Below are 8,842 nucleotides of genomic sequence, written 5' to 3' on the forward strand. Positions count from 1 at the left end.
AGTTGTTGATGAGTTGTCATCCATGAGTTGTTAAGTTGTTGAGTTGTCTTCTATCCACGTGTCGTTAATGAAGTGCTTATGAAGATTATATGATGTTGTTTATGATATTGATTATGATGTTGTTATGTTGTTTATGATGTTGTTTATGATATTGATTATGATGTGTTGTTTATGTTGTTAGAAGATGATGTTTATGATGTGTTGTTTATGTTTTTATAAGATGATGTTTATGATGTGTTGTCTATGTTGTTATAAGATGATGTTTATGATGTGTTGTCTATGTTGTTATAAGATGATGTTCATGATGATGTTTATGATCTAATTATTAAGTGTTATATGATGTTGCATATAATGTGATGAATATGAAGTTAATGATGATTAGAAGTTGGTTGAGTTATTAATGAAGTATTATAAGAAGAATTAATTTTATTAATTGATAAAGTTTAAGTTGTTAAATGTTTTTGATGAATTATATGCTTATTATTATTGAATGTGAAATCTCACCCCTTCTGCTTGGAAATGTTGCCCTCACAATTTGGTAACTTGCAGGTAATCGAGATTAGCTGTGAAGTGAGTCGATTCTCTCACGTGTGTCTTAGGTGCTTTGATACGTAACGGGATGAGAATTTTGTTGTTGCTTCCTATTCCTTACGTATTATTTTATGAACTTTCATGAACATGTTGTTGGGATAACTTTAAGAGATTTTATGTTGAGGCCTTGGTGCCAAAGATGTTTAGAAGTTGAATAAATTTCGTTGCGATGTAATAATTGATATGTTGTTGAATTTGAAGGATAAATGGTTGTTTTATTCTGTTTATGATTTTATGAAAAGAAGTGTGACATTCCGTTTATGTTGAAATACACTGATTTATATGTGAAATTTTTAAGTTGGGAAAACGGGGTGTTACACCTTCCTCTTGAACTGCCACAGTTCTGAACGAAAAATTATAAATGAGGAAGGCTAGTATTTATAGTGAGAGTTTCTGACTGAGTTTGGGCTAAAAACGCGGGCTTTACCCACAAAAAAGCATAAAATTACGCATGCGCCCTTCGTATTTCAAATGCTCGGGCGCATGGCATGTTTTTGCCATGCCCAAGGCGCATCCCATGTTCCCAAGGTGCATGGTTATGCTCCTTTGTCCCAGTTTCTCCGATTTTCGTTGTTTTTAGGTCTTCGTCTTCAAATAACTTGCCTCAGAACTTGGGAACAAAATTCCTCCCACTGTAAAGTCTCCTGAGGCCTCTTGTATCTTCATTCTTGGTCTTTCCAATTTGCATGATTTCTTTGTGAATTACTTCAAAAACCTCCTAAAATTGCTATGCTTTGGGAAAACTAGAATTGTATACTCAAATATAGAAAACATTACAAAAGTCCCGAAATCATAAGCAATTGTTCTACTACTCATCCTTTTTGCTGCTAAAACCTACTGAAATTAACTGAAAAACATCGTAAGAATATCGTAAGATGATCTGTCATCAGTGGTCACCTGTTTGTTTGTATGAGCATTGACTAATTTGTTTTGTTGTTGTTTCCTTACTACTTGATCGGTTGTATATATGTAAACTTTTGAGCTCCTTTCTCGCGCAACTTGTGCTTTTAAGGAGTCTCATTTGGTCGTAATATATTCGATTTTTTATTGTAAAAAAATAAAATACATTGATAGATATAGATATAGATAGATAGATTGAACATCAAAAATCCAAGGCTGAACAAAAATCCATGTTCATCATAGCCGCTCTTTTTCTGAAAAATCGGCAAAAGAAAACCATGTTAATTCGTGACAATACTTTGAGTATTCAAAGGCAATGAATACTATTCTCTTTTTCAGTTGTTCTTCATAAAAATAAATTCAAAGTTAAAAAAGTCTTAACAACTTGCATTAAATAAAAACAATAAGTTAAAATCAACTTTTCTTGAAATTTGTAAGTTTTATAATTTAGTCCTTTTGTCAAAAACTCAAAACCTAACACTAAAATAGATCAAAGACTAGAGATAATGTAAATAAAAATTTGAAATCCAACATCTTTTTTCATTTTAATTGTTACTTCAACCTAAACTAAATTGTGAGGGAAATTTTAGAAAATACAAACACTGTTACATATAAATAAAACTTTAGGCTTTTTTTTTGAATAAAAATAAAACTGTAGGCTTAAAAGTAACATATATATAAAAGTGTAACCAAAAAAAAAGTAACATATAATTATTTTTTACCTATGCACGTACACCAGAAAGTTTCTTTGCACTTCGGTTTTAGTGGGAGCATACACAAATATTTTGGACAATCAGCGTTTTTTCTACATTGCACATGTGTGTAGGCTAGTAACAACAATAAATAATTGTTAGTTTTTTTTTTTTGAAAGAACAATAAATAATTGTTAGTAAAAGGTGATACAAGAAAATTTGAAAATGGTGTGAAAATATGACTTACTCCAATCGAATTCAACAAGAAATAAAGAAAGAACTATTATCAAAGCATAAGCAAATTTAAGATTTTGAACCATATTGTTTCTCCTTTGAATGTAATAAATTTAAAATTGTTTAAAAACTTTATAAGTAAATGTTATACGGTTTTTTAACTACAATTAAATATATCTTCGCATTATCGATCTGCAAGAAAGAAAATACAAAATTGAAATTTTTGTTAAATGTCTCTATGATGAATTAATGGGTATATAAAACCTTAGAAAACATTTCATATGAAAACTTGATGACAATCAAAGTTCACTAATATTTTAATTATAATTTATTATGTCTCTCCTAGCCCTTCATGATAGAGAAGGGAAAATTAATGTAACGCCTAGTGTTAATTTGGAGGCACATGGAGATATGAACAATGGATATTTCAAATATAAGGTTTATGAGTGGGGGAGGAAATATTACATGACGCATCTCTTGCGATGAATTATGAAAAGAACATAGTTGAAAGTAAATGCATTCAAGAGTCATCAAGTGAGACTCGACATGACTCAATATGACTCAATATGACTATGATGCATGAACATACAAGTGAGACTCGACAATGCGCCTAACACCAACAACATAACCACCAAATAAATGTAAAAGTACACCTCCAACTACATTTCTTCATAAATCAACACCATAGGCACTATCAAGTTTTACAATCCACATAACTAACAAGTCATAATTCAAACAAGAGTCATCATACGAATATCAAACATTAACATAGTCATCATCAACATTTAGAACCTCGAGAACGAATAAAGTTTCAAGTTCATAATTCACCTAAAGAACGGACACCAATCTTCATTATGGCATTCACCATGTAAAACATCCAAACATCAACTATTCACTCACATTCCATCATATAAACATAAATTCAAAGCCTACTATGGTTACTCAACCGTAAAACACCATTTTTCGACAAGTTCATCTATTGTTCACAACTTTAAAACATTTATAGAAATTCAACCAAAATTAAGCAAACATGTCCAATTACCTCAACAAAGAATATGCACTACTCACATATGTTCATAGTAACTTTAGCATACAAGTATCCTAGACCAATTCCAAGAAATTACAAAGTCACGCCAAGTTCGTCTCATTTTTACAAAAACGATCATTTTGACATTTTCAATCAAGACCTCTTATTTCAAGTATGTAAACCTTCAATTAAATCATAATCTATCATATAATCATGAACATAGGCTACTTACAAACTATCAAGTCTTAGTTCAAATTTTCACCAAAGTTCATTTGTGAAAATCCTAAGTTCCGTCTATTCCGCCTTTTTACCAAAAACCAAGTTTCATGCTATTATGGCTATGCACCAAACCTACATGTTTCATCTAAGTCCATTAGAACTGTAGACCAATCATGTAATCATCTTTGTTCACAAAAAGTCCATTTTTCGATTATTTCCGAAAACCGATTTCGTCTCAATTCAAGTCTCTTATCATTTAAGAAATCCAAAGTGAGAGCAAGCAAATCATGTTTCAGCAAGTATATTATTGAAAACAGCAAAATAACACATTTAAACAAGTTCATAGGACCCCTATACGTCAGCCCCCAAGCACCCGAACGCGGAACAACACATGGTGTTGTCCCTGTCTGGGCGCTTGGCGCCAGGAGTGTAGCGCCTAGCATTAGCTCCTTGTAAGTGGGCGCCTAGCGCCCTACCTCAGGCGCAGCGCTGCAAAAATTGTGTTTTTGGTGTGTTTCGGCCACGGGTTCTCGCCAATTTTCTCCCATAAGTTCTTGTTTAGATCCCCCATTCACCCAAAGTGATTAAAGGCTTAACCCAAGGCTCAAACAAATCAAAGAAGCGCTTTTCTCGACACTTGACTTATGTAACAATTGAAATGATTTTTCTTAAAACACCAAAATTTCAACAACAACATTTCACCTCTTTCAAAATCAACACAATCAACAACAACAACTCAACTTATCAACACCTAATCCATGAATTTACATTATCAAAAACACCTAGCAACATTCATAACCTATAATCATGAGTTCATTCACAATTCAACAACAACATCATATTCCACCAAATTGAACAAAAACAACAAAGTACCCATATCAATACATCTCAAGCATGTAACTTCAACAACAACAACTTATTTAGCATCAATTTCACATATCCAAACTTAGCATCAAAGTAGGAGCACTAAAATCATCATTAAAATTCCCAAAGATCACATTTCACAAATAAGCACTTATGAAATTAAGTAGAAAAAGTGATTATAGCTTAAATTATGAATGAGCACCATCCCCCTTACCTCAACTAAGCACAATCTTAGCCTTGGATTCACTTTTTCTCCTTTAATCTCTAGCCTCTTCTTCCTCTCCAAGCTCTTCTTCTACCGAAACCCTTTTCTCTAGTTCTTTCTCTCTCTACCTCCCTCAATATTTTATGAAAATGGATGAATGAGTATGAAAAGACCTAATTTCTCTTAAGACTAGAGTTTATACAGGCTCTACACAAATGGGCTCAACCCTCAATTGTCTTAATGGGCTTAAAGTTTTCTCTAACTAATTCACCAAGTTTCTACTCGCCTAACCGATAAAAAATTAACGAATAGTTACCGTATCTTATTTAATTACCCCAACTCACTAGTAACTTAGTAAAAATATATATTGTCATCCAAAACACTAAAAATAATTCTCACAACCAAAAGATCATTTTACCCTTGCTCATCAAATGACCAAATTACCCTTGAATCCTAAATGACTAAAATACCCTCCTTAAGCCAAAATCTACTAATCCCGGATAAAATACACACACAGACAATTAATCACATACAAGCACATATAAAAACACATAATAAATAATTAAAATAATTCTAGTGAAAATCGGGTTGTTACACACCCCCTACACAAACGTTGTCATCAAGCTAATTACGCAAAATACATGGTACTACGTTACCCTAATTCACAACGAGTAGAAAGATAAATCTTACCAAATATAGCAAATGTCACATCACATAAAGTTCATTAGGTATGAGGTGACTTATAAAAGAAGATTCTCAATCGACGTAATATTGGTCGATATGGCAAGGTAATATCTTCTAGAGGGGGTGAATAACGTTTGAAAATTTTATCGAGTTTGTAGCAAAAGCAATTTGAAGAAAACGATTTACGACGTATTGGATTTATGCAAGGTTCAATGGCTATGACAAACTTATTAAGACTATGCACAAATAATAAGATTCATTTGGAATTTAGATATTCTAAGTAAAATCTTAACACAATCTATTATTAATAAATTTCACACAAGTTACAAAACAAGTTCAATCTTAAACCAAACCTAAGAGCAATTAATCAATGAACACAATTGTGTAACTGTTTGATAAATTGACAACAGATTGAAACTAAGTGTGATCTATAGTAAAGATAGGTAAAGCCAATTCAAATAACAAATTCAAGTTTAACGGTTTAAACCTAGATCACACTCAATTTCTACACTAGAAACTTATCAAGCAATCAAATACACAATTAATCATTAAAGAGGATAGAGAAGAGAAAAGACACTGAGATTTATAGTGGTTCGCCCTTTCGTCCTCGCTTCGGGCTACGTCTACTCTTCTTGATGGAAAATGTCTCCACCAAGGACTTCCACTAGAATATGAATGTTTGATTACAATGTGATTACTAGAACTCCTTGAAACTACCCTAGTTCTTCCATTCTTATGCAATCACTCCACCAATCTTCAAATAACCTTTGAAATCGGTGCTTCTTGATGTCTTTGAATCCTCAATCACCCGTTCAACCCTTGAAGTTCTTCACTCGAACTCTTTTATACTCCGTCCGACAATTGGACCCCTTGAACACAAGAACTTTAGAAAGAACCCTCGATACCCTTGGAGTGTTGGTGTAATCCCCAAGAACTTAATTTTATTATTAAATAATATATGGCACTCTTTATTATATTCGTTGTAATGTTAATAAAGTCCCTAGAATAGATAGTTCGTGTAATCGTATATTAAGTGTGACTTAATCATGAGATTACATTATAATAAAGAACGTTATTCTTAAATGTATCAGTAGACAAGATTTAATATAAATTGGGATAATAATAAAGAGTCTATACATAGGTATAAATATTAGGAGTAATATTTATACTGGATTGACCCACCTTGAGAATACTATATAGTATGTTATGAAAATGTCATAAGATATTCTCACAGTGATAATAGTGTATATCACTCTTAGACCTGAAACCACTATGATCCCTATATGTGGACTCGAGTGCTTTATTGTCATTTTAATGTTGTCTGTAAAAGGATAACCATAACGTTGGATAATGGGTACTCGATGAATCATGTTGAGGGACATTAGTGTCCTAGATGAGATTTGTCCCTCCTCATAACAGAAGATATATCTTTAGACCTCTTGATGAAATATGACTGTAAAGTTGCATGGTCATGCCGAACTAAGTCAATATGAGATATTTGACTTATTCGTTATTCAGTATATTTCGGGATCAAGAAATATAAATATTGATTTATACAAGGGTGAAAAAATCTATGCCTTGTGATCAATATAGATATGAAGACAAAGGAGTAATTATACACATGAGTATTATCCTAGAAAAGACTCTCTCAAATCAATTGACACTCTTGTCACTTGGTTAGCAATGATGTGTTGCTAGATACCTCTCATTGTTTATAATATTAAATATTATATTTAATATTATTGCCAACGTGACTAAAACCTATGGGGTCACACACAAAAGAATGGTCAAAAGAGAAATATAATTAAGACTTATATGATGGGTGTGTTTAGTAAACAATGCTAATTAGTTTGCAAAAGACTAAACTCGTTATTCGGCTTACGGAAGCCCAATAGTGACTCTGACTTGCAGAGCACACTAGAATTTCTATAAATAGAACCCTTGTGCTGAAGTATTTGTTACACGTTTTGAAACCCTAATTCTCTCAAACCTCTGATCGCTTGGCTAGCACCGGGGCTTGGAGAAGCACCGTTCGTGTGGACTAGTATAACCTCTGTTGCTTGCTTATTTGTGATCGTAATTCACTTTTGTTGCACTTTGAGGTAACATTCATTCACTGATTCATATCAAATTTGTGATGATCCAAGGAAAGAAAATCGAAAATTTTATTCCGCTACCTATTTATGTAATACGATTTTCCTTCATAGAGGTGGAATGAGACTATTCATTTCACTTTAGAACCTTGATTTTCCAATCAATTTCCTGGAATGAATCAACATACAATCCTTATAGCACTCTAGCAATCTATGACTCAAAGATCAAAATGATTCGAAGAAAAAATGTTTAGTCTTAAAGAATGTATGAATAATGATATTTGGAGACTCTAGAGATAATAAATGCAAATGATTCAATATTTTGGATGTTATGAGGAAGTGACGTATATAGGAAAGGATGGAAAGTGTAAAATTTCGGCCAAAAACAACATAGTGAATCGATTCATGAGCTAAAAGACAAGCCAGATGAACTATCAAGATGTTATGAAGATTGATATGTATCAGACAGTCTTTGAATTGAATCATAATACCCAGGATGAAGGTTGAAACAATTCAAACTCATTTGAATCAATTGAACACAATTTAGAGAGTTGCCATGGTACGATTCAAGCTATTTTGAATCGATTAAGTGTGATAAGATTCAAAAACTCGTGAAACGATTCGCCCCAAGTCAGAGACTTTTGTTGATACGATTCACACGAATAATACAGTCATATAAAGGATTTAGATGCTACAACTTCAATTAATCCAAAACATGCAAAAATAATTTTTTAAAACATCGCAGCGGAATAATATCATAATATATCATCAACAGATAATAAAATATCCAAAATAGCCATGTCACATGTATCATAATATATCACCAAAAATAAATCTCAAATCTTAACATACTAAGTGATAATCTCATCAAAACATGAAAATAAACGACAAAAGACCGACACCCTGATCAGAGCCCTAGACTAAGACTCCAAAGCAAAGAGATGAGGTAGCTCCAAAGATAGCCTCAAGTGGACTCACAAGCAAAGCAAAGCAACTAATCCTGCAAGCCATTTACCCATTCATACAAATAGGCAGGCGATCAACCAAACGACCACTGGGGTTAGATATTAATCCACATAATAAACATAATCAAATAAAGCATCAAATCTCCAAATACATATACATGTGCATATTCAACGTTCTTAAAATATTAGCTCCACATAATCATCATCACATCATCAATATAGTATTTCAATCAACATATACAAGACCACAATTCACATCATCACAACATTCATCAAATTTCACCAATGCACATATTCATCAAGTCACATATTCAATTATGACACATCTCACCAAATTCAAGTGCATGTAATGTTCTTAGACACTTCTA

The 8,842-nt window shown here is 32.6% G+C and overlaps 1 long non-coding RNA gene across 1 annotated transcript; it reads right to left on the minus strand.

Annotated features, from left to right (window-relative positions):
• Positions 1-829: 829 nt before the first annotated feature.
• On the minus strand, positions 830-4,878 carry LOC112418244 (uncharacterized). Its single transcript, XR_005643648.1, has 3 exons — positions 4,742-4,878; positions 2,214-2,318; positions 830-1,745 (listed from the first exon to the last, which is right to left on the minus strand). It is a non-coding gene; the product is annotated as an uncharacterized lncRNA (long non-coding RNA).
• Positions 4,879-8,842: the final 3,964 nt, after the last annotated feature.

This window comes from Medicago truncatula, chromosome 8 (genome assembly GCF_003473485.1).
Source record: "Medicago truncatula cultivar Jemalong A17 chromosome 8, MtrunA17r5.0-ANR, whole genome shotgun sequence".
Classification (NCBI taxonomy): Eukaryota; Viridiplantae; Streptophyta; class Magnoliopsida; order Fabales; family Fabaceae; genus Medicago; species Medicago truncatula.